General features: G+C 52.9%; 3 non-coding genes across 3 annotated transcripts; 1 reads left to right on the forward strand and 2 right to left on the reverse strand.

Moving 5' to 3' along the window:
- Positions 1–2481: 2481 nt before the first annotated feature.
- On the reverse strand, positions 2482–2563 carry TRNAS-AGA (transfer RNA serine (anticodon AGA)). The gene has a single exon. It is a non-coding gene; the product is annotated as a tRNA-Ser (tRNA).
- Positions 2564–15414: 12851 nt separating this feature from the next.
- On the reverse strand, positions 15415–15508 carry TRNAI-UAU (transfer RNA isoleucine (anticodon UAU)). The gene is made up of 2 exons: positions 15471–15508; positions 15415–15450 (listed from the first exon to the last, which is right to left on the reverse strand). It is a non-coding gene; the product is annotated as a tRNA-Ile (tRNA).
- A 4006-nt stretch (positions 15509–19514) lies between these two features.
- TRNAS-AGA (transfer RNA serine (anticodon AGA)) lies at positions 19515–19596 on the forward strand. The gene has a single exon. It is a non-coding gene; the product is annotated as a tRNA-Ser (tRNA).
- Positions 19597–26561: the final 6965 nt, after the last annotated feature.

Here is a 26561-nt window from a genome sequence, read left to right on the forward strand (position 1 = left end):
GATGAAGTTTAACAAAGACAAATGCAAAGTGCTCCACTTAGGAAGGAACAATCAGTTTCACACATACAGAATGGGAAGAGACTGTCTAGGAAGGAGTATGGCAGAAAGGGATCTAGGGGTTATAGTGGACCACAAGCTAAATATGAGTCAACAGTGTGATGCTGTTGCAAAAAAAGCAAACATGATTCTGGGATGCATTAACAGGTGTGTTGTGAACAAGACACGAGAAGTCATTCTTCCGCTCTACTCTGCTCTGGTTAGGCCTCAGCTGGAGTATTGTGGGCACCGCATTTCAAGAAAGATGTGGAGAAATTGGAGAGGGTCCAGAGAAGAACAACAAGAATGATTAAAGGTCTTGAGAACATGACCTATGAAGGAAGGCTGAAAGAATTGGGTTGGTTTAGTTTGGAAAAGAGAAGACTGAGAGGGGACATGATAGCAATTTTCAGGTATCTAAAAGGATGTCATAAGGAGGTGGGAGAAAACTTGTTCATCTTAGCCTCTAAGGATAGAACAAGAAGCAATGGACTTAAACTGCAGCAAGGGAGGTTTAGGTTGGACATTAGGAAAAAGTTCCTAACTGTCAGGGTGGTTAAACACTGGAATAAATTGCCTAGGGAGGTTGTGGAATCTCCATCTCTGGAGATATTTAAGAGCAGGTTAGATAAATGTCTATCAGGGATGGTCTAGACAATATTTGGTGCTGCCATGCGGGCAGGAGACTGGAATCGATGACCTCTTGAAGTCCCTTCCAGGCCTAGAATCTATGAATCTATGAATAAATTGCAGTGGGGGAGGTTTAGGTTGAATATTAGGAAAAACTTTTTCACTAGGAGGGTGGTGAAGCACTGGAATGGGTTACCTAGGGAGGTGGTGGAATCTCCTTCCTTAGAGGTTTTTAAGGTCAGGCTTTACAAAGCCCTGGCTGGGTTGATTTAGTTGGGGATTGGTCCTGCTTTGAGCAGGGGGTTGGACTAGATGACCTCCTGAGGTCCCTTCCAACCCTGATATTCTATGATTCTATGATTTCCCTTCTGTCTGGAGCATGATTTGAGTGTGTCTGTGGTTAGTGATATTGCTGTAGATTGTTCATTCCCTGTCACGATGATTCAGACAGTCCCTTTCCCAGTCATATCTCCAGCACATCAGTGATTCCAATAGGGCCTTCTCTACACTATAGAGTTTTGTCGACAGTCAGAAAGCGCTATAAGAAAATCGGTTTTGCATGTTCATATGACGCTCCTGCGGTCGGCAGCTTTTGGCTGGTGCACTACCTGCAATGCCACATCTGGCGACAAAACTGCCCTGGTTAGGTGACAAAATAAAACCACCTCGACGAGAGGCCTAGAGCTTTTTGCGGCAAACTTAAAGCAAGAAAGTATCAGCGTAGACGCTGCTGGTCATTATAGCACCATAACTGGCCTCCGCCAGTATCCCACAATGCTCGCCGTGAACTGCCTGCCCTGCATTCCTGCTACAGAGGCTGGGCCCCTCCCCTTTCATAGCTCCGGGAAGTTCTGACAGCTGAGCCTGCTGCTCTGCTCCGGCAGCCAGGAGCAAATCACTGCCGTGGAATGCGGCTATCTCCTGCACTGCGAACACAGAGCTGGGGCGGAAGCTTCCTTACAGTGGGGGGGCCACCGGCGTCTGAACTGCGGCCCCACCCCCTCACAATGCCCCTTTCTCCAAGGTCCCTCACTCACTCCACCCCTTCACCCTGAGGTCCCAACCCCATACCACCCCTTCTCCCTGAGACCCCACCCCTCCCCTCCCCCGAGGCCACACCCACAGAACGCCTCTTCCCCCCTAGACTCCGCTTTGTCCCCCCTTCCGTCATTCATCCTTACAGCTGCTATAAAGTGTTGGGGGCATGGCCCTCTAAACCCCCCATTTCCAGCACCCCAGAGCTAGGCAGGCAGCAGTGTGTGTGTGAGAGAGAGAGAGACTGCTGTGCTGTGCCATTGAGGGAAGCGGGGGCTGATGTCGGGGCTGTCCCCCTCCCCTACCTCAGGACTGGTTCCTTCCAGCAGCTGTCTGAACGTAGAGACAGCGTGCCAACAGACTCCCTCTTCCCCAGCACACACACGGTCTCTGCCCCATCACGCACACTGCAGTTGAAAAGCAGCTGCAATCTAGTAGGAGGGCCATGGAACAATGCGATAGGGAAACCTGCATCATGTGATGCTGTACCAGCCCATGAGGCATTGCAAACCTTTCTCAAAGCACCCTGCGGCCAGTTGCACAGCAGGATAGCTACCCACAGTGCACTGCTCTCTGTGGCAATGCAAGAGCTGCTAGCAGGGATATGCTCTGGTGACACAAGAAGTAGAGTGTGGACTTGCAACAGCGGTTTAATTAAAATGCTTTAACTAGAGTGGCATAGCTCTGTGGTGTAGACATAGCCTGACAGTGAGACAAGACCTAGCTTCCGTTAACACCAAAGATGCTCAGGCACTGAAACTAAAGAACCACCAGCTCCTCCATAGTTGGCAGGATTTGCACCTGCGCGGGGCGACCCCAATGGATTTCTAGTCCATCGCCTTAACCACTTGGCCACACCTACCTGCTTTAGACAGATTTCTCACTACACTCTAGTTCTGTTCTCACTGATCATTTCCAATTGTTTCCTCAGACCAGCTTCCACAACACACTCACTGCCGTGCCATTGTGTAAGGGTGTTCATGGCTGAACAGCGAGAATTCCTGCCCATTTCCCTTCTGGCTGGAGCAGGATGAGAGTGTGTTTGTGTTAATGATGTTGCTGTAGATTGTTGTTCATTTCCTGCCTTGATAATTCAGACAGTCCCTTTCCCGTCGTATCGCCAGCACATCAGTGATTGCAATAGCAGGGGCAGGTTTTCTCTGGGGCACTGAGCTTTGCCAGGGGGTTGGTGGCTCCTTTCTTTCCTCTCCCTGGAGTAAACTCAGCTTTTTATTCCATCCTTGATGTTTCATGGACTAACAACAGCAGCAGAAAGAAAGAGCCGAGCCAATATCTCCCTGGCAGGGATGCAGGTGCCACGTCCCCTCTGTCGGACCATCACCATTGCAGGAGAGAAGGTTCACTGGAATCGAACGCCCTGGCTCAGACCAGAGACACAGGGAGATTTTGCTGTTCATGGATCTGTGCAAAGGAAATTGTGTCTCTGTGTGAAACTAGGGACGGAAATGAAACGCCCACAGGGTGGCGCTATGCCCTAGTGCAGTGGTTTTCAAACTGCGGGTCGTGACCCAGTCCTGGGTTGCGGAATGGAAAGCACTGGGTCGCAGCGGTTCTGGTCAGCACCGTCAACCAGGCCATTAAAAGTCCGGTCGGCGGCGCTGCCCGGCTAAGGCAGGCTAGTCCCTACCTGTTCTGACACCGTGCTGCGAATGGGAGCTGGGGGGCGGTGCCTGTGGGCAAGAGCCGCGCAGAGCCGCTTGTGCACCTCCACCTAGGAGCTGGATCTGCTGCTGGCCGCTTCCTGGGCACAGTGCGCGGTGCCAGGACAGCCAGGAAGCCTGCGTTAGCACCCCCGCTGCACCGCTGACCGGGAGCCCCCAATCCCCTGCCCCAGCCCTGAGCCCCCTTCAAACCCAGAGCCCCTTCCTTCACCCCAAACCCCTCATCCCTGGACCCACCCCAGAGCCTGCACCCAGAGCCCTGACCCCCTCCCGCACCCCAACCCCTGCCCCAGCCCTGAGCCCCCCTCAAACCCAGAGCCCCTTCCTTCACCCCAAACCCCTCATCCCTGGCCCCCGCCCAGAGCCTGCACCCAGAGCCCTGACCCCCTCCCGCACCCCAACCCCTGCCCCAGCACAGAGCCCCCTCTCACACCGAGTCCCTCATTCCCATCCCACCTCCCAGCCCTCACCGCTGCACCACAACCCTCTGCCCCAGCCCAGAGCCCCCCCACACCCCTCATGAAGAAGTGGGTTTTTTATCCATGAAAGCTTATGCCCAAGTAAATCTGTTAGTCTTTAAGGTGCCACTGGACTCCTGGACTCCTTGTTGTATTAATGAAGTGTCAATAGAAGGTGAGAATCTGATCGTGTCAGTGTCACACTAGAGGGTGCTGTGATGGTTTTAAATTTGTCATCTAAACCCAGCCACCACCTAGCAGGTGTTTTAACCTCTTCTTCTCTTACCATTGCTCATTATCAGAGAAGGGGGGAGAGAGAGTGAGGAATAGAAACAGAGACCCAGTGACTGAAGCAAACATTTATTTGCTCCTTGCTTGGCTCTGTCAGTTATTTGGGTACAAACTCACCCACCACCCACTGTCTCTCCGGGGCTCAATGGGGAGGAAGAGCTCAGCTGTCAGTGGTAGTTGGGGAGCCCGGGACATTACTGTGAGCTGGGACCCCAGACTCACTCCCCATCCAGCTCCATCCTGTCCTGTGCACCCCAAACCCTTCCCCTGTGTGATTCCTGCTGCAGCTCACATTCCCCAAGACCTTCCCCCACCCCAGACCCCTCTCCTACATTCCCCATCTGGACCCTCAATGCCCCTCAGACACTTTCTAAGGGCAGGTCTTCACTACGGGGGGGGAGTCAATTTAAGATACGCAAATTCAGCTACGCGAATAGCGTAGCTGAATTCGACGTATCGCAGGCGACTTACCCCGCTGTAGGGACGGCGGCAAAATCGACCTCTGCGGCTTTCCGTCGACGGCTCTTACTCCCACCTTTGCTGGTGGAGTAAGAGCGTCGATTCGGGGATCGATTGTTGCGTCCCGACGGGACGCAATAAATCGATCACCGAGAGGTCGATTTCTACCCGCTGATTCAGGCGGGTAGTGTAGACCTAGCCTTAGAACAGAAGAACGGCCAGACTGGGTCATACCAGTGGTCCATCTAGCCCAGTGTCCAGTCTTCTGACAGTGGCCAATGCCAGGTGCCCCAGAGGGAATGAACAGAACAGGTGATCATGAAGTGATCCATCTCCTGTTGCCCATTCCCAGAATCTGGCAGACAGGGGCTAGGGACACCTCAGAGCATGGTTTTGCATCCCTGCCCATTCTGGAAGCTAATAGCCATTGATGGACCTATCTGCCATGAACTTATCTCGTTTTTTAAAAACCCTGTTATAGTCTTGGTCTTCACAACATCCTCTGGCAAGGAGTTCCACAGGTTGACTGTGCGTTGTGTGAAGAAATACTTCCTTTTGTTTCTTTTAAACCTGCTGCCTATTATTTTCATTTGGTGACCCCTAGTTCTTGTGTTATAAGGATTATATAACACTTTGTTATTTACTTCCTCTACATCAGTCATAATTTTATAGACCTCTAGCATATCCACCATTAGTCATCTGTTTTCCAAGCAGAAAAGTCCCTGTCTTATTAATCTCTCCTCATATGGAAGCTGTTCCATGCCCTAATTATTTCTGTTGTCCTTATCTCTACCTTTTCCAATTTCAATATATCTTCTTTGAGACAAGGCGACCAGATCTGCATGCAGTATTCAAGATGTGGGTGTGTGTAGGGATGGGGCGTGGCCTCCCTCCCAGGTGGATGGAGGGTCAGCTACACCCTCCCCCCCACACAGTGGGCAGAGCCAGGACCCCCATGCCTGCCCCGCCGGAAGCAGAGGGGCGGAACAGGAACCGGAAGCATAAAAGGCAGAACTTCCAGCTCAGTTGGAGATGAGCCACTGGAGGGGAAGGACGTGTCCCACCTGCTGTTGGAGCTCAGACCTGACAGTGACTGAGACCTGGAGGGACTGCCAGAGCTGCCGGTTGCCGGAGACACTGAGGAGTCACTGGGGCTGCCCTTAGCTCATTACCCCAGCGAGATGAATGACGACCCCGGGACCCAGGTAACACCCCCCTCCCCTCCAAACGGGAGTGTAGGAAGTAGCCCAGGGGAGCCGAATATAGTTTGGTTGTGTTGCTGACTGCTGGTGGCCAGCATGTTGCGGCCAGATTTCCCCGCTCACCCAGTGGTGGAATACTCCCTCCCCCACTCTTAGGGCCCTGGGCTGGGATGTGGTCAGTTGGGTGGGCCTGCATCCCCCTACCCCTGCCATCCCACCCCTGGGGTGGCAGCATCCCCAGCATAGGCCAAGAGACCTCTGTTTGTCGGCAGTCTGCCAGAGCCAGGTCCCCCGTCTGTTTGCTGCTGCGCCCTGTTTGAGGGTCTGGGCATATAGACTCGTTACGGCTCTGTCCTGAATACAGGCCAGAATCTCCTAACTGTTTGCTGCTCCGCCCTGCCTGAGGGCCAGGGCTTATCGATATTGCTGCCTGTCATAACTAAAAGGGAAGGGTAACAGCCCTCCTGTGTACAATACTATAATCCCTCCTGGCCAGAGACACCAAAATCCTTTTACCTGTAAAGGGTTAAGAAGCTCGGGTAACCTGGCTGACATCTGACCCAAAGGACCAATAAGGGGACAAGATACTTTCAAATCTTGGTGGGGGGAAGGCTTTTGTTTGTGCTATTTGTTTGGGGGGTTGTTTGCTCTTGGGACTAAGAGGGACCAGACATCAATCCATGCTCTCCAAATCTTCTGAACAAGTCTCTCATATTTCAAACTTGTAAGTAAACAGCCAGGCAAGACGTGTTAGTTTTATCTTTGTTTTCTCAACTTGTAAATGTTCCTTTGGCTAGAGTGTTTATCTCTGTTTGCTGTAACTTTGAACCTAAGGCTAGAGGGGGTTCCTCTGGGCTCTTTAAATTGGATTACCCTGTAAAGTTATTTTCCATCCTGATTTTACAGAGATGATTTTTACCTTTCTTTCTTTAATTAAAAACCTTCTTTTTAAGAACCTGATTGATTTTTCCTTGTTTTAAGATCCAAGGGGATTGATCTGGACTCACCAGGAATTGGTCGGGGGGGAAAGGGAAGGGGGGAGAAATGATTAATTCCTCCTTGTTTTAAGATCCAAGGGGTTTTGGATCAGTGTTCACCAGGGAATTGGCGGAGGAGTCTTTCAAGGCTACCCAGGGAAGGGAGTTAGCACCTTGGGAGTGGTGGCAGCAAAAGCAAATCTAAGCTGGTAGAGAAGCTTAGAGGTTTTCATGCAGGTCCCCACATCTGTACCCTGAAGTTCAGAGTGGGGAAGGAACCTTGACACTGCCCTACCCTGATTGTAGGCCAGAGCCCTCCAACTGTTTGGTAGCCCACCCTGTGAACAGGCCAGGGCCTCCTAGACTCAGTACTGTGCTACCCCGCAGAGTGGGGGAGACCCCAGTGCTAATTCCCCCCTGAACTGTGCCCTTTCAGAGGACTTGTTGCAAGGGGCGTGGCCTCCCTCCCAGACAGATGGAGGGACAGCTGCAAACACCTTACAGCATACCATGGATTGATATAGAGGCAATCAGATCTTTTCTGTCTTCTTAGCTATCCCTTTCCTGATGATTCCCAGCATTCTGTTATCTTCCTAGCAACCTGACCTGTCTCCCCAGGTCCATCTCCCCAGGAACTATGAGATTCTCTGCTGCATCTTTGTGAGCAAGCAATGTTTTCTGCTACGAGAAACCCCCCTGAGTTGCTGGGGGTTCCCTCCTCCACTCTACAGTGTTGACCTAATTTGGTAGTGTAGACAAGCCCTGTCACAGGGAGAAGACAAAGCAGTTGGTTTTTTTGCTAGAACTGGTGGTGTGGCTGAGCAGTCTAAGGTGCTGGCTTAAGGCTCTAGTCTCTTTGGCGGTATGGGTTTGAATCCTGCCACTCTGAACTTGCTATGAATGCAGAATGGAGCTTCACTCCCATTTTGGGGGCTTCCTTGATCCTTTAAACCCAAATCCTCCTGATCAGTTTTCTTGTCCTCTCTTCCATCTATGCATCCCTCTAGTTTAAAACTGACAGCCAGCACCCTAGTACTGGAGCATCTGTCACATCACTAGCAAAGTCCAGCACTGGAGTTCATGGAGGATCTGGCCCCTCTCCCTTATGGGGAAACAGAGAGCTGGGCTGGAAGGGGAGTTAGATTTGGGGGGGGAGGAGGAAACAGGAAGGACTTAGACAGTGAGAGATGGGGAGAAAAGGTCATTTCAGTTACTGACACTACAGTCCTTCACCCTCACTGATTGTCTGTGCTCCTTGCTGTGTGAAATTTATCATGCAAAATCGACCAGTATGTGCCCGGTTGGGTTTAAGTGAGTTCAGCCCATTCCCGCTCCAGCACTGAGCTCAGCTCGTCCATTTCAGGCACCCGCGTGGTTCCATTTCTCTTCATTCCTGGGTTTTCCCAGGACATTTGTGCATTGGGCATTTATTTTCGCTGGAAAGGCCCTGCTTGCTGCTGCCGTGCAGCACTTAGGACTGGGTGTCCCCCTCCCCCAACTTCTCTCGGGTCCCTTTAAAAACGTTGGTGCCTTTTAGATTTGTAATAAACACAGACGTGAGCTGCACTCCCTGCTGTCAAGATTTTACATCAGCACAACTCTGCTTTGCAGCGCATGACACTGACTTTGGAGACCACCCCCTGCATTACGGAGCATTTTCAGTATTGTTTGACCAAAGATTTTAGAGGAATCTTTATGGGATAAACCATTGGAAAAGAAATTAATAGAATTCCCTTCCCAAAACAGTCATGGGGAGCTTGATACCCTGGGTGTCTGAAAACCGATGTCCCATTACCTGGTAGCTGATAGTGGTATAAACACCTTAGATTTCACCGTCTAGATAAGATCTCAGCTTTATATCAGACATAGAATCGTAGGACTGGAAGGGACCTCGCGAGGTCGTCTAGTCCAGTCCCCTGCACTCATGGCAGGACTAAGTATTATCTAGACCATCCCTGACAGGTGTTTGTTCAACCTGCTCTGAAAAATCTCCAGTGATGGAGATTCCACAACCTCCCCAGGCAATTTATTCCAGTGCTTAACCACCCTGACAGTTAGGACATTTTTCCTAATGTCCAACCTAAACCTCCCTTGCTGCAATTTACACCCATTGTCAATGCCAGGGAGCCCTGATCTGCCCCCAAGACATTTACAGTCTGAGAATATTTCTACATCTGCCTCGGCCCATTGGAAATGAATTAACAGGCAGGGTGCTACAGTCCCTTGCTAGCGTTACAGACACACTGTCGTTGCATTCCACTCACTGAAGCCAACTTTGGAATGACATGGGCCGCTCAAGCGTCATCCCCATGGTCCTACCCACGGTACTGCTGGTTGTGGCAGAAAAGCTACGTTGAAAATTTGCTTTTTACAATGTCCGGGGGGGGGGGGGGTGCGGAGCCAGGGCTGCCAAGGAGACAAGAGACTCCTGCACACTCTGGGCTGCTCTCATGAAAGGGCTGCAAATTCAAATGCAGTGGCAGGAAAGCTCCAGTTGGTGGGATCATCAATGTAAGCCGTGGTCACAGCATAACTCCTAGCCAGACAGGGCTCAGTTAAACCTCACTGGTTAGACAAACAGTGCGTGGGGTTAATCACCCAAAGCTGTGGGTTTGAGCCCCCTAAGGACTCCCATGATGGGACATACATTGTAGATGCTGAAATTGTAACTCATCCTTGGTTTTATTTTCAGACAGTTACTCAACTCAAGGTCACTACAGTCTCTCATGGAAACAGGGTATAACAAAGCGACTGCTGTTGGTGACCCAAATACCGAAGTGCATAACTCTAGCTCATTTGGTTTTCTTTAATCATAATGTGCTAACTGTTAACCACAACTTTACCTTCATTTTAAAAATCTCTCTGAATACATTTGCTAGAGAAAGCTGTGGCCCGGTGCGGGGAAGGGCACTTTTTAGTCAGTGCTGAGTCCAAAACATATTTTGACAAAACATCTTTTTAGTTTATTTCATGAGCAGAACAAAACCTGCGCAGCAGCCACCCCTCCTGGCTCTGGCTTCTGGCCTCTGGCCTGGGCAGGGGGCGGGGTCTCAGAGGGGAGGAGGCGGGGCTGACACTTCACTGAGGAGCTGCAGGGGGTGGGGCCACAGAGAGTGGCAGGGACTCATGGTGAGAGGGGAGCGCAGAAGCCACAATCTTCTATCTACTCCACCTCAGCACCCCCCGCCCAACTGGGAAGAGGCTGGTGCTGCCCCTGCTGGCCACAGCTTATCACTTCTCCTCTCTGGGAAACACTCTTTGTGTATTACCCCGACTGGCCACAGGGTGTCACTGCTGCTCCAGGGCGGATGCACTCTGTGCCCAGAATACCCCCATCCCCCGTTTCTTCCAGTACTGCATCCCTACGGCACTACCCTGGCCCCCAGTAGGAAAAATTCCTGTAATAAATAATTGGTTGAAACTTAATTCTGTGTATTTGTTAATTGGTGGGAGTGGCCCTGTGGCTGCCAGCCCTCATGACTACGGGTAACAGTACATGCGTATCCTTGAAGTGTTTTCAGCGTCAGGGCTAGAACATAAGAATGGCCAGACTGAGTCAGACCAAAGGTCCATCCAGCCCACTGTCCTGTCTGCCGACAGTGGCCAATGCCAGGTGCCCCAGAGGGAGTGAACCTAACAGGTAACGATCAAGTGATCTCTCTCCTGCCATCCATCTCCACCCTCTGACAAACAGAGGCTAGGGACACCATTCCTTACCCATCCCGGCTAATAGCCATTAATGGACTTAACCTCCATGAATTTATTCAGTTCTCTTTTCAACCCTTTTATAGTCCTAGCCTTCACAACCTCCTCAAGCAAGGAGTTCCACAGGTTGACTGTGCGCTGTGTGAAGAAGAACATCCTTTTATTTGTTTTAAACCTGCTGCCCATTAATTTCATTTGGTGGCCCCTAGTTCTTATATTAGGGAAACAAGTAAATACATTTTCCTTATTCACTTTCTTCACATCACTCATGATTTTATATACCTCTATCTCAAGCTGAAAAGTCCTAGCCTCTTTAATCTCTCCTCATATGCGACACGTTCGAAACCCCGAATCATTTTAGTTGCCCTTCTCTGAACCTTTTCTAAAGCCAGTATATCTTTTTTGAGATGAGGAGACCACATCTGTATGCAGTATTCAAGATGTGGACATCCCATGGATTTATATAAGGGCAATAAGATATTCTCCGACTTATTCTTTATCCCTTTTTTAATGATTCCTAACATTCTGTTTGCTTTTTTGCCTGCCGCTGCACACTGCGTGGACGTCTTCAGAGAACTATCCACGATGACTCCAAGACTCCAAGAGTGTTGGCAACAATGATCTCTACATTCCCAGTTCATATTAATAACGTCACAGCAGCTTACAGAAAAGTCTCGTCCGTTTCTCCCTTGCCGCTTCGGCGGATTGAGGATTAAGCCCGAGCCCCCAGCATGCCTAGGTCGGGGTTGTCTTGGGCTCTGTGGGGGGAGGGCTCAGAAGGGGCAGACTAGGGGAGTTTGTCTCTGATATATAAGGGCTTTGTCAGCAGGAAGCTGTAGGTCACATGCTCGTGGTGACAGTGGGGTTTGAGCTGGGGCAGCAGCAGCAGGGGAGCAATGTGTGGGGGAGTCACTTGGTAAAAATGAAATTGCCAAGCCTCTCCCTCTGCTGCAGCAAAAACCTCTCATTTATCCCCTAAACTCCCCTCCATGAAAATCTCCACCCCTCCCCCGCGCCGAGAGACCCCCTCACTCCCATGGGGATTTGTAATTGCTCTAACTCTTCCTTGGCCTTGTCCAAACAGTTTTCCCAGACAAATTATCAAGGACATTTCAAATGAGAAAAACAAATGAAACCAAATGAAAACCAGAGAAACCCCCACCCCACACAGTTTGGGTCTGAATTTTTCTACTGAAATTGGAGACAATAAAACTCATCCCTCTGTTGGCCAGAAACCAAAGCTAGATCTCCCCCGCTGTGTCTGTGACTTCTGCTACTGAACCACCAATGCGCTAACTCCTCTTGGGAGACATTTCTCTGCACAATACTGCGGCTATTCCAGTTATTGACTCCAGGAAACATTCTCCTTAGCCTGGCTCCGTGTGTCACTGGTTTCTCTAGCAAAGGCCAATCCCTGGCCCTGTGGTCCAGACGTCCTCATTTACATCAAGCTTCCAGTTCAGAATCATTTCCCATTCCCGCTTTGTGGGAGGGGAGACTTTTCAAAGTGCTCTCTGTGCGACTGCACATGGCTAAGCAAAGAGAACAAACCCCAAATCCCCCCTGTGCTTTGGGAGCCAGGTTTCCTGTGTGAATTCTGGATTTCAGATGATTTCAAGCCTGGGCATTGTGATTATTCACCAATTTCTGTGGCATTGTGGCATTGAAGCAGTGTTGTTTTCACAGTTGTGAGGGCCGAGTGGTTAAGTTGTTAGACTTGAAATCCATTAGGGTTCCCCTGCACAGGTTTGAATCTTGCTCACAGCAAGGCCTGTGTTTTAGCCAGTCTCTAACCCGGGCAATACCTCTCTATAACCCCCTGAGACACTCTCAATTCTCTCCCCACCCCAAGTAAATCCTGTTCTGCTCCTTTCATAGAGATCCCTGGGACACCACCTCACACTGTGTCCCTGAGGTGTCAGGCAAACTCTCAGCACCTGAAGCCTCTGCCACTCACCTAGCGCCCCATGCCCCATAGATCAGCTATAGCCCTGGCTGCTGCTCCTCTCTCTAGAGTGTGAAAGTAGCCAAATCAGTGACTCCATGGGAGCTATGGGGCTGCAGCACCAACGGAAAAAAAATAGTTGCCCAGCGCCCACTGGCAGCCAGCTCCGACCCCCCCCCCCGTGCCTCCCACTGGCTAGCAGGCCTGGCTGACAAGCTCCTCCTCTTCTTCAGCGCCTCCTGCCTGCCATTGATCGGGTGTGCTGGAGGAGTGGGGAGAGAAAGAAATGGGGCAGGGTGGGGTGGGAAGAGACTGGATGGGGTGGGGGTTTGGGGGCAGGGCCTGAGGTGGAGCAGGCGTTGAGACCGCCTGGGAACTCTTAAAGTCGGCGCCTCTGAGTGCAGACGCCTTCCCTGAGTCTGAGCTACCAGGATCCCAGCGACAGAGCAGGCGCCACAAGTCTCAGCCTCCCGGTCCCACACATGGCTCTGGGCACCACCAGGAATCGTTTGGCTCCTGGCACACAAGGCAACTTAAAAGCTGAGTCCCTGGACAGCAGCTCAAACCCTGGCCCCTCCCATTAAGAGCCTGGTGCTCTACGGACTGAGCTAGCCCGGCTTGCTAAGAGCCTCCCCCCCTCCTCTTTTTCTCCATGGCCACTACCAATTCCTCCTCCTCTTCCTCCCTCCTGCGCCTCAGGGTCACTAAATCTCTGCACCTAGACAGCCGGGCCCCCCGCTGCACCCCAATCCCCCATGCCTAACCCTCCCTGCCAATGACCTGCACCTGGCTCCAGAGAATTAAGTCTCACATGTCTCTTGTGCAAAGAGAGTCTTGGCCCCCCTCATTGGGTGACCTGAGTCTGAGAAACACAGTGTCCATCCTCTCTAAAGAAGTACTTGGAGAGATTTTTCTTGTGTGGCCTAATGGATAAGGCATCTGACTTTAGATCAGGAGATTGAGGGATTGAGTCCCTTCATGGTTGTGCTTGTGCTATTTCACCTTTGTGCTGAAAGTCCTGCTCCCTTCAGGGCTGGAACCTCTTCTTGGCTGCTTAGGCCAATGTTCTGGCTTCAGCTACAGCCTGGGGAAGGAGTTGGGGGTTGGGCATCACAAAGGCTGGGGCATGAGCCCCAGGTGCTTCCAGTCTAGCCTTTGCCCATCCTGACTTGACAAAGAAAATGGGCGGCTGCCCAGGCTAGTGTGTAGAGCAGTTTCCCTCTTCCAAATGTGCTCCTGTCCCTGTGCTTGAGGGGACTTGCTAAATAGCGCCTTGGGAACCTGGGTGTTTCTCCATTTCTTGCCAGCTGGGGAAAAGCCTCTTGAGATAAAATCTCCTGCCCCACTGCCAAAGTGAGCACCATGAGTGGGAACGGTAAGAGGCCCCACCAGGGGGCTGGCCCTGCTTTCATACCATCTTCTGATGTTGCCCACAGAGCATCAGCAGCTGCTCCACATGCTGGTTTCTGGGTGGCCTTCAGTGGGTGTTTGGCATGGCAGGGAGCAGCCTGGCCGGGGGTCTTGTTGCCTGTCTGCTGGCCACACATAGGCATGGTCCTCCCCTCGCCTTGCCCCTCCCTCAGTTGCTCTGTGGCTTATAAACCTTCCCTTGGAGCTGTCAGCACCAGCCACCTCTGCTCTAGATACCCAAAGGAGGAAAGGTGTGTGGGCTCCAGCCTGGGACTCTTCCTCCCTCCTGACTATCCCTGACTATTAAGCCTGGCCCTGGCACTGCTTTCTTCAAGCGCCATGTGGGCAAGAGGAAAAGCGTGGCAGGAAGCACAAGGGCCAAACTTGTGGGCATCAGGTGAAGCAGTGAGAATCCCAGCCACCAGGTCTAAACCGCAGGACTGCGGGCAGCAGTAGCCACTTCTAGACCCCATCCCAACCAAAGGCCTGGCTCCAGTGGGCGTGAGTCACCCAGCAGAAGGGAAACAACTTGCTCTTGCACAGCTGGAAACAGGAAAATGAAGCACTTTGAGCTCCAGGGGTTTACCACAAGGTCCCACTGAGATTTGAACTCAGATTGTAGGATTCAGAGTCCTGAGTGCTGTCCGTTACACCATGGGACCAGCTTGTGCTGCCTTTTCTGGACATTGGTGACCCTCACGGGGCTGACTTGTGTACGGGGACTGTTGGCCCTTCACTAAAACGTAGTGGGGTTTTTTGGTTGGCTAGTTCCCAGTCCCAATAGAGGGGGGAAGGGTCAGTGGGAAATCAGGACCTTGAGACTGACAGTCCCCTGGGGCAATGGTCACCAACTGGTAGGGAACAAGTGAGAATTTGCTGATGGAGAAAAATTCCTGGTGAAAATTGGCAAAGCTCTGGATATTTTGAAAAGTTCCAGTGAATTTACACAGGAAGATAGAAACAGAGAGACAAACACACACAGAGAAAGAGAAAATTACACACTGCACAGGCCCACACAGACATAAACAAAAACCAAACCTACACACACACACACAGCACACAGAGCCATATACACAAAAGGGAACACCACACAAAATATAGAAAGAACAAATCCACACTAAAAAACAGCAAAAGCACACAACAAGAAAGCACAAAAACCACATACCAAAAGCTAAAAACAATATACGTGCAAAAATCATACACACACGCACACAAAACTATGCAAGGCGTCCACAAAAATCACACAGGACCCACATGCGCATCAACACAACAGACAAAAGACACACCAACATACAGAAAGCCAGGCAGGGTTTGAGTCTCACTGCGAAGAGGGTGGCACAAAGGTGGTTTGGGGAGCAAAGACTGAGGGGGAGTCGGGGGGTGAAGAATCACAGGATGGGCCGTGCTCTGGGCTCTGCATGACCCCTCCTGACACAGGCGGCTGGTGGAGAGCAGAGCCTGGTCGATCTGAGGAATCTGCCCATCTCTCTGTAAAGCAAGGGGACCTCGGTGTCTTCTGAGCTGCAATTGTATTTTCCGCAGGGCAAAATGACCGGCAGAAGCCATTTGCTTAAAGAAAACTAGTGCTCCAGGTGAGGTTTGAACTCACAACCTCAGCATCACTCCACACAACACTGCTCTATAAGTACTGTGCGCTAACCCATTGCGCCACTGGAGCCCACATTTAGGGTTTTCTCTCCTTGTTTCATGGCTGGATTAGGGGGTGAGGGGGTTGCATTAGCTAAAACAAATCCATATTAAAGGCTGCAGGATGGCAGCAACAGAGGTGGGAAGCCTCCTTCTATGTGATAGAGCTGGGTCCCCCCTTCCACTGCTGAGGGGAAGGTCGGTGCTTTGAGCCCACCCGGTGCTGGAACGTCTCATGGGTGAGATTAACGAGACTCTTGAGAAAAGAAGGGAAGTCTTTTCTATTCCTGCCGAGCTCCATTGGTCTCCTGTGGCCCTTTCGGCTCTCTGCTCCCCTGCTGGGGAGATGCAGAGACAAGCCCCCATCTGGGTGAGTCACCGAGAGGCTGTAGCCCATGGAGTGTGTGTGGGGGAGGGGGAGGGTTGGACTGGGCTCAAGGGGAGAAGGTTGTGTGTGATAGTGTGTGGGGGAGGGGAAGGGTGTGTTTCTTAGGATAGAAATGATGGAAAACACAGGGGTAGTGACAGTGAAGCCCCGTGTCTGAGTGTTATGACCCTGTGTGGCGCTGCCGTTCACCTTCCCCTCCTATGGTCTCATCTTTCATTGAATTCAACATTTTTTCACCTGTCATCATCCCAGAGGTGTCCCACATGCCTCAAATACAGAGTGCCCCTCCTAGAGACGCCGAGGACTGGGACTGATTTCAGCTGCTGGACAGCTCTGCTCGGTTTTTATACATTTGCATAGGAAAATGCTGAGTGTTTAAATTCATTTCAAGCCCACCCCCACCATTCAGCGAACTCCTGAACACACTGGAGATGGGTCTGGAAATCGATTTTCATTTGAAAAAGTTTTTAAAGGGAATCACTTGGAGTTGAATTAGGAACCCATCACCCTGCAGGCAAATATTCAACCAGGGAGCTGTACTCTCAGCAAAGAAGGCCCTGTACAGCCCAGAGCAGAAACAGCTTTGAACCTGGGGGTTAGTAAACTTTATCTCTATACAAACACCACAGCTAACAAAATCCCCACCCCCGCTCTGTGTCACCAGAGCCCAACAACTCTCCTTGGTGCACACACGGCTCCCCAGCTCCGTGCCCGTCCGTCTCTCCAGCATTGCTCCAATCCCTGAAAGGGACAGGGCACGGGTAACTAGAACCCCTTCATCCCCATAGAATTAATGCCCAAATAATTCCATTTCGACCAGAGACGCAGAGGTCCTCTGAGCGTCAGCTCTGTCCCTGTGTAGCTCCCCAGCAGTGAGTGTGGTCTACAATGCAGAGGTCACGTTTTTATAGTTTGAACATTTGTGGTTCTCTGGTAGAATTATTGTGTCTCATACGGCAGACCTGGTTTTCATTCATGGCCAGTGAAGAGCTGAGTATTATTGTCCAATGTAGAAGTTACAGAATTTAAACTAGGAAGAAGGGCCAATTTTCCAATCATTTCACCCCTTTACATCCAAACACGCTGACTTTCTGAATGACCCGTCCTCGTTCAACCAGAAGATGTTGGGGGGGGATGTAGGAATCACTGGGGGAATTCTCTGGGCTCTGTTATGAATCAGGTCAGAGCGGATGTGCATAGTGATCTAGTCTGGCTGTAAAATCAATGAACCAACTCCAAATATGGTGTTAAATTAATCCTCAAAATGGCTGTTCCCCATCCAGACCCCAGCAAAGGGCTCTCCAAGGAAGGGGGCTGGTCAGGAAGGAAAGAAGGAAGATGTCCTCCTCTCCCTGGAGGAATTGGGCTCTGCGCTTTGGACAGGAAGGAGGGAAGGAAATGGCCACACGATGGCACCAGAGCCGGAACAATGGCACTAAGAAATGAAACACAACAGGCTGCTTCTGTGCACATTGATTCTGGACAGTGAAGGACCCTGACTCCTGTATCATGAAAAGCCAAAACGCCGTTTCTTTCTACGGCAGGGAAGACCAGGAGAAAAGAATTGCAATAACTGCTGCCTGGTTACTTGTGAATTCTTTCATATTATAAAGAAAATTGTAACAAAATTCATCTGAACTTGAGCTGCCTGTTATTAAAAGCTGGTTCCCCAGTTCAGTTCCAACGGCTCTGCTAGAAACACCCCCAGGTCCCTGCTCACCCCAGCGGGAGCAAAAGAGAAACCCCCAGTGGGCGCTGCCCTTAGCCCCAGGCTGCTGTCACGGGGGTGGGGGAGGGGACTGATTGTTCGGTGCTGAGGAGGGAGCCAGTATAGGCCTCTGGTGTCTGCTCCTAGCATCTGCCCAGCCCAGTCTGTCCTCTGCCTCCGCTGCTGCCCCCTCCACGCTCTAGAGTCAAACCTGCAGGGCCCCCAGGGGACAGAGGCTGGGGCAGGGCAGCAGCCTGGGTTGGGCTGGGAAGATGCTGGGAGTTCTCGTTCCCCCACAACTGGCCTGGCTCCCTTCTCACCAGCGAGCCAATCAATTCCACCCCCCTCCCCGGAAACATCAGCCTGGAGCTAAGGGCAGCACGGGACGATTCCCTTTAGTTCCCACCGAGGCATGAGGGAACCCAGGGCTTTTCTGACCTGGGGAAACCAGCCGTTAATAACAGGCAGCTCAAGTTGAAGCTAAGTGTTTTTAATATTTTTTACAACACTAAATAACCCTTGAATCCTAGTGTCACCATCCATAAAATTGCTTCAGCCTTGTAGTTTCCCAAGTGTGAAACTAACCATCTCTTCAAACACAAGGGAGTGGGGATCAGTCAATGTTCAAAGTCATCCCACATAAAAGAACCATGTTGAGGTTCATGGTCGTCCCATCATGTGCCCATCACCTTTCCCTCCTCTCCCTTAAAAGTTTTGGTATTTTGCACAGAAACTTTCTTCCCTCAGGAGAGACCTGGGAACCAGGGCTGCCAGCCAGACAAACACCTTTAAGAGGAGGCGTCCCTCTCCCTGTCACAAAATGATCTCCCTCCTTCAGTTCAGTGACAGCCTGAATTGTTCCTTATCCAAGCAGAGCCGGAAGATTGAAAACAGCAACATCAAACCCTGTGTAGCTCGCAGGAATGAACACAAACACTCCCTGGTATCTGAGGAGATGTTTAGTTTTACCCTTGGTCAACTACAAGGCCAAAGGGAAAGGAGGTGGCACCAGATATAGAGTGAAAGACGACACATCATAGTTATGCCCATAGTGACTGCAAAATCTTTTTATATACTTCTTATTGTCATCAATGTATTATTTTCTCTGGAGTCTAGATCTTGACTATACCTTGACCAAGAAATTTGTATCTTGATAAAAATAATCTACTACCCCTGGTTAACGCAATGGACTTGACACCCACTGGGGTGTCCCTACACAGGTACAAGTACTAACAACAATGGCTGCCTTTTAGCCATAGTTTTTAATCAGGGAAATACATTGATACAAACCCCTGTTAAATCATTTCTCAGCCCGAGTCCTTCACCCACATTCCTTAGGGCATTTCGCCACCATGTGGACGGTTAATTTCCCTCAATTTCACACAGAGACACAATTTCCTTTGCACAGATCCATGATCAGCAAAATCTTCCTGTGTCTCTGGTCTGAGCCAGGGCGTTCGATTCCAGTGAACCCTTCTCTCCTGCAATGGCGATGGTCAGACAGAGGGGACATGGCACCTGCATCCCTGCTAGGGAGATATTGGCTCGGCTCTTTCTTTATGCTGCTGATGTTAGTCCATGAAACATCAAGGGTGGAATGCAAGGCTGAGTTCACGCACCAACCCCCTGAAATATTTCAGTGCCCCAGAGAAATCCTGCCCCCTGCTATTGGAATGATGTGCTGGAGATTTGAATGGGAAAGGGACTGTCTGAATTGTCAGAGTGGGGAATGAACAACAATCTACAGCAATGTCGTTAACACAAACACACTCTTATCCTGCTCCAGCCGGAAGGGAAATGGGCAGGAATTCTCGCTGTTCAGCCATGGACACACTTACACTGATGCGCAGCCGTGAGTGTGCTGGGGAAGCTGGTCTGAGCAAACACTCTAAAGTGACAATTCTGTGAGAATCATCATGTAGTAAAACAACCATACATCAAGTAGTTGTGGCCGAGTGGTTAAGGCGATGGACTAGAAATCCATTGGGGTCGCCCCGCGCAGGTTCAAATCCTGCCAACTACGGAAGCACTGGACTGTTATTATTGTTTTAGTGCCTGAGCATCCACAGTGTGAACTGGAGCGAGATCTAGTTTCACTCTGTCTACACTTAAAACACTGCTATAGCACTTTGGAGTAGACAGTCTGGAGGGGTTTTCCCATCCCTGTAATAGCTGCATTGACAGAACAATTCTTCCTTTTATTTAGCACTATCTAACCAGGGCTTAGATCACCTTAACTATACTGGTTTGGTGTGTGGGGGGGAATTTTTCACACCCTGAGAGATGTCGCTCTGCCAGTTAAGTGCCCAGCGTACACCAGCGCTTAGATCCCTCTTGGTATTTCAATGTAGGCACTGACCTGTGTGAGGAAAACATCAGCTCACAAACACAGAGACTGAATTCCCCACATTTAATCTCTGCACTTTCCAGAAAGTCACAAAATTCAATTCATTCTTGCTAGGACAGGAAAAAAAATAAGAGACGCTAAGTTTTTGGCTTGGTTAAATAAAGTTAAGTGTTTAATTAATAGAGTACAAATCTGTACTGATTCCTCTAAATAACACCATAACGTGAAATAAGAACAGAGACAAATCTTGTCAGAGACGACTAATTTCACAAACGCTCTTCCCATTATTAATTTCCACGCCGCCCCCAGTGGAGGTCTGGGCACCTCCAGTGTCACTGCTCTGCATCCGCCTTCCCCTTAGAATTGTTCTCGGCCATTCCCAAATGTGGAACATTGGGCAGTTCAGAATGTGACTAGTGGAACAGGACAGGTTCCTGTCCTGTTCACCAGCATGTTGTGGCCCTGGGTGTCACAGGGAAGTAGCCTGGGGTAATTATGAATCTTTTGATTTAAAATGGGCACTTGTAGTTACAGACAAAGGAGAACTTTTCAAATCCGCTCTATTACACTGTGCACAGAGATGGTCTGTACACTTCACTATTGACTCTGACCATCGGGCCACACAGCCCTGAGGCTAAGTGCCCGAAGGTCTAGGCCAGAAGCCGCCAATCTCTGGAGCTCAATGTTTGGCTGGATCCAGAGCTGGGACAAGGCGCTTGCGGGTGTGGCACTCTGTAATTCATGAGTGACTAGTCCGAGTGCTCCTGTACTGAGCAGGGCGTGATTGCACATGCTAAAGGCTGTGTGACCAGACCAGGAGTGGATGTCCTGACAGCAGAGCAGTGTCAAAGGCGCGCCAGGCTAGAGAACTAAGGGGCCATGGCAGTTCAACAGCCCAGACCGGGATTGTACCCTGGGGATGTCCTGGTGGCGCAGCCATTAGCAGGGTGTTCGCACAGCTTGTTCTTCGGAATGAAGTTTGCACTTTAAGCGCTGGTGGAGTGATTTGAAGTGACGCTTAAGTGTGGTGGCTGAAAACAGTCCGAGAGTTTACAGTTTTATTCTTTCTGTTTGCTTCTTTTGGGAGAGGGAAATAGAAACAGAAAAACAGAAAAATGAGCGATGTTTTGCAGAAATCATGTCCTGAGAGCGGGATTGTGGGCAGGCCGGGCTGGCTGGGTCCCCGGGGATATATGGGGCAGGTCGGGCTGGCTGGGCTCAGGGGTATCCCATTCACCCTGCAGTGTCCACCGGTGCTCACGGGCTTGGGGCTTTGACACCCCCACCAGGGCCGGCTGTAGGCCGATTCAGCCGATTCGGCTGAATTGGGCCCCGCGCTGCGAGGGCCCTGCGCTGCAACTCTCCACCCCGCCCTCAGCTCACTTCCCCCTCCTCCCCTGAACGCTCCGCCCCCTGCTCCTCCCCTGCTTCCCACGAATCAGAGGTTCACGGGAAGTCTGAAAAGAAGCAGGGGTGGGCAGGCAGCACCAGGTAAGCTGGGGTGGCGGGGGGCGCGAGAAGGGCTCCGGGGAGGCGCGGCCCAGTCCGGCCCCGGTTCCGGCCGAGCACACAGGCCCCAGCGGCTCTGGCCCGGCTTGGCTCCAGCCCGGCCCCCGCGGCGCGGCTCAGGTCCGGCGCGGCCCCGGCCCGGCCGCTGCAGCGCGGCACGGCTCCGGCCTGGCCTGGCCCAGCCCCCGCGGCGCAGCGCGGCCCCCGCGGCACGGCTCCGGCCCGGCTCCGGCGCGGCTCCGGCCCGGCCCCCATGGCTCTGGCCCGGCCCGGCCCCCGCGGCGCGGCTCCGGCGCCTCCGGCTCGGCCCGGCCCGGCCCCTGCGGTGCGGCACGCCTCCGGCTCGGCCCCCACGGCGCGGCTCCGGCGCGGCTCCGGCCCGGCCCCCGTGGCGCAGCGCGGCTCCGGCCCGGCCCCCGTGGCTCTGGCCCGGCCCAGCCCCCGCAGCGCGGCTCCGGGCCGGACCCAAGCCCGGCAACCCCGGCCGGAGCGCGGCTCGATTCCTGGGGGCGGGGCTTGCAGCAAGCCCCGCCCCCAGGAATCGGGCCCCGCTCTTGCTAAAGCCGGCCCTGACCCCCACTGTCATGGGACAGGCCCATATCTGGCCCTAATGGGGCTGCTCACAACCCTGTCAGCCTGGACCGGTCCCACCCCATCCCAGGCAGGGACCGAGGGCCCGTCCCGCGCTGCCCAGCCCCGCTGGCACACCGGGTGTTGGCTGGTGGTTGGGCCATTGCTGGATCCTTCCCTGTGGTCTGTGGCAGGCTGCTCTCCCCGGGACGGGTGGGGGGACCCTGCACACCCAGGGGCAGTTTTACAGCCCTGGGGCCCGTGGGCTGAGGCTGGAGAAAGTGGTGGAGGGACAGGACTTGGGGGTATCTGACTAGGTGGGAAAATTTTCCGCCCAAGGTGCCTTAGAGCTGAGGGAGGCAATGGGAAATATTCCAGCAGAATGCACCCAGGCACAGAGCTGTGTGTCCTGGCAAGATGAGAGCACCCACCAGGGGCTCCTCGCATCTCCCTGTTTCCCCCAAGCTCCGTGGGTGCCCCAGCCCCCTCTACTTCGGGTCCCCTGCATCTCCCCCCAGTCTCTTCCCTGCCAGGGTCTCCCACTGCCCTCTCTACAGACCAGGGTCCCCAACTCGCCCTCATGCCAGGGGCTGTGTGCACCTCTATTCCTGCTTTTTTCCCCACACCAGGGGGTGACACTTCCCCGGGGTGCCCAGGGCCGTGAGCTACCCCTGCCCTTAGCGGGAGGGTCTGCGCCAGCCAGGGGCAGCTCCCCGGCTCTGCCAGGCACGGGTGACACAAATCCTCCCCTCTCTGCCACACGGACACCGCTGTCCCTCTGCGGGTGGGCAGAAGCCAGAAGCCAGGCCTGGTCAGCAGGGGACAGGTCACTCGATAATTGCCCTGGCCTGTACATTCCCCCAAGCCATCTGGCACCGGCTGCTGTCAGAGATGGGCCACTGGCCCGTGGGTCTGACCCGGCATGGCCGTCCTTCTGGAGCAACAGGCACACACCACGCCCCCCCTCCGAGTGTCCCCCTGCGGTGCCCAGCCCCCGCTCCACAGCACACGCTGCATTCACAGACCTGCTGCTGGCAGAGGGACGGGGCCCCCAGCTCCCCCGGTCCCTCTCCGTTCACGCCCCCCGGACGCACCGCACCAGCGTGGGTTACACTGAAATCCAGGGGCAGTTTATTTCACAGCGATTTGGGACGTCCCAAGGAAAAGTCCTGGGAGCCAATGGCTCCCTGGGAACTAACCCCAGAGCCCAAGTGGGAGAGCCGAGAGCGAGCGACGAGGACACGTTCCTGGCTAAGGAAGTTTCCCACCCGCAGCCTTTGCAGCGATGTCCAGCCAGGCTGGCTGGGAGCCTCCTTCCAAAGAGAGGCCAAGCTGAGGTTTGTCTCCTTGGGGAAGGACCAGGGTGTGTCTCAGTCCCCTCGTGACATCCCCTGACCCCATTGTCCGTCCCCTAAACAGGACACCCCACCCACCCCCTGCGGGTTTTGTTTCTTCCTGGAGCTTTTCCATGCGACTTGACACCTCCTGGCTCAGCGTCAGGCTCAGCAAGGCAAATAGGCCCCATTGAAAGCCCGAAAATGCCCCTAGCCCCCAAACACAGCGACTCGTTCTGCATTGGCAGGAAAGTGTTTTATTGCAGGAAGCAGCAAGAAAACAAACCTCAGTGACAGGTTCCAGGCACCTCCCCCTGCGACAATCTTCTCCCCACAACCTGCCCCCGATACCCCATGGATGTGGGGGGGAGGGGCGGCTGTACTGTATGGTGGGCACCCAGCGAGGCGGGCACCGGGCTCAGGCTGAGGGTCTCAGTGCCAGCTTGGGGGGCTGGGCACCCGGATTTTCACTCATGTGGATGGGAACTGGGGGCCCAGGGTGGGAAATCCCACCCCAGGCCCCAAGCTGCCGGCATGTGGGATAAGGGGAGACGCTGAATGTCCCTGTGGAGGTGCTTGGTGGGCGCTGCCCAGGAGGGGCAGGGATGGGGCAGGAGAGCCCCCAGCGACGGGGCTGCCCCGGAGCCAAAGGGGGGAGTAGAGGACCCCCTGCTCCCAGATCATGGCCAGCGCCTGGGCTCTACAGGGCTGTGTCAAAGCGCACGGGCCTTCCCTGGCCTCAGGTCACGTGGATCCAGCTGCTCTGGGCTCTGCCTCGGTGCGTGGGGCTGGATGAGGGTGTGGGGGGGTTGCAGAAAGGGCCAGTCAGGTTCTGGCACCGCAGCAGGAGGTTGCCGTAGCGATGGTCATTGGTGGCGCTGGTCTTGGGGAAATCAACACATTCTCTCACGAAACGCTCATAGGCGTCACGTGGTCTGAAATGGGCCAGGCCGGCGGCCAGCAGGACAGGGGTCAGGAAGAGCCAGGGGCAGGGTCCCCTCGGGACCAGGGCTGTGTCTGTCACTGGATCGACCTGCAGTGGGGAGAGGGGGGAGATGGGTGGAGACAGCACGGGGTGGGGATCTGCCTCCTCCATGGAGCCTCCTGAGCCCAAACTCCTCCCCCTGCCAGCCCATTATACCCCTAAAGCCTCATTACCCCGTGTGACGTTATTGATATAATCTGGGACCATATAGATCATTGTTGCAACCAAGGTCCTGTAGTGGCACCCAAATCTTGTATAAAGGGGGTCAAATGGGGTGTCTAAGACAAGGTTATGGATTACTGGTTATAATTATGCTGTCTATATGTGTGTATCAGTTTTATAGTTGAAGTTATGAATATTGGCTCTATACTGTCTGTATTGCAAACTTATGCTATGCTTCTGGGTGACATCCCAGACAAGCTGGTGTTAGCTCTGCCTAGCCTGCTTGATGGCCCATTAAGAACCATCAGCTATACAATGGACCCATTGAGAGAAGGCAAATATGCCTTGAGACTCAGCAAAGTATGCAGGAACTGGCCCATATGACTCCAGACTCCATTTTGCTGTAATTTTCCACAGTAAGAACAAAGGGGTGTTCTTACACCTGGAAAAGACTATATAAGGCTGATGCCTCATCTCCATTTGGTCTTCAATCCTGCTTCATACCTCTGGAGGAACTTTGCTACAAGCTGAAGCTTTGAACAAAGGACTGAGGACCCATCCCAGCGGGGGATGTATTCCAGAGACTTGATTTGAACCTGCAGTTTATTCTATCGCGGCTGCAAGCCTGAACCAAGAACTTTGCCATTACTGTATGTAATTGATTCCATTTAACCAATTCTAACTCTCATCTCTATCTTTTTCCTTTTATGAATAAACCTTTAGATTTTAGATTCTAAAGGATTGGCAACAGCGTGATTTGTGGGTAAGATCTGATTTGTATATTGACCTGGGTCTGGGGCTTGGTCCTTTGGGATCAGGAGAACCTTTTTTCTTTTACTGGGGTATTGGTTTTCATAACCATTTGTCCCCATAACGAGTGGCACTGGTGGTAATACTGGGAAACTGGAGTGCCTAAGGAGATTGCTTGTGAGACTTGCGGTTAGCCAGTGGGGTGAGACCGAAGTCCTCCTAGTCTGGCTGGTTCGGTTTGCCTTAGAGGTGGGAAAACCCCAGCCTTGGGCTGTAACTGCCCTGTTTGAGCAATTTGTCCTGAGTTGGCACTCTCAGTTGGGTTCCGCCAGAACCGCATTGTCACACCCCGACTCAGATAAGGACCCCATTGTGCCGGGCGGTGCCTAGACCCCGCCTGAGATCAGGGCCCCATTGGGCCGGGAGCTGTCCTGACCCCAACCGAGATAAGGGCCCCGTTGTGTCAGGGAAACTGAGCAGAAAAAAGTTAAAGTTGGGGTCTCCATCTCCCTCGGGGGTGCCTGTTGGGTCTGTTCTCGGCTCACCCAACGCCTCGGGCTCCCCTCAGAGATGGATCCAGCTGCTGGCAGAGCTGAGAATCCCTGAGTCTCCTTCCCCTTCGGGTGTCATTATGTGGAGCCCGGCCAGGCAGTTTGGGTGCAGGGGGTGAGGGGGTGGAGGATTTGGGGTGGGGCAGCTCCTCCCACCGAGGGCCCCAGAGATGCTGGGGGGGCTGGGTGGGCACAGGGCAGGGTCCTGAGATACTGAGAACCCCACAGCCCCAGTGCCTGGTGCACCTGCCCCTGTGATTCTCAACCCGGTGTTTCCCCATGGATGGGAATGGAACCCAGGAGTCCTGACTCCCCACTCCCTCTAACCGCACAGCCCTGGTGCCCCAGTGAATCTACCCCCTTACTGGTGCCCTGGATACCCCGTAACCACAACCCCGTCCCAGTCAGTCCCTGCCCAGGTTCTCTGCCCTGGTCCCTGGGCATCGCAAGGGGCAGCAACCCAGCCAGGGAAGGGGCAGGCCTGGCTGCTGGAGACGCCCAGGCCCAGCAGAGCCAGAGGGAGCCAGGGCCTGCCCCCCACCCCGCCCAGCACCACCTGAGCCCCAGGGCCTGGGGGAAGGGCGAGGGCTCGAGGGGAGATTGGGAGCAGTGTGTATCTGGGCAGTGTCTGACCAATGTGTATAAGTGTGTGTGCGGTTGTGTATTTGTGTGAGCAGTGTGTATGGGTGTGCAAGAATGTATGTCTGTAGTGTGTGTGTGCAGTGTGTATATGACAGCAGCATGCATCAATGTGTGTGAGCAGTGTGTCAAAATGTATCT

Source organism: Emys orbicularis, chromosome 15, assembly GCF_028017835.1.
Source record: "Emys orbicularis isolate rEmyOrb1 chromosome 15, rEmyOrb1.hap1, whole genome shotgun sequence".
In the NCBI taxonomy this organism is placed as follows: Eukaryota; Metazoa; Chordata; order Testudines; family Emydidae; genus Emys; species Emys orbicularis.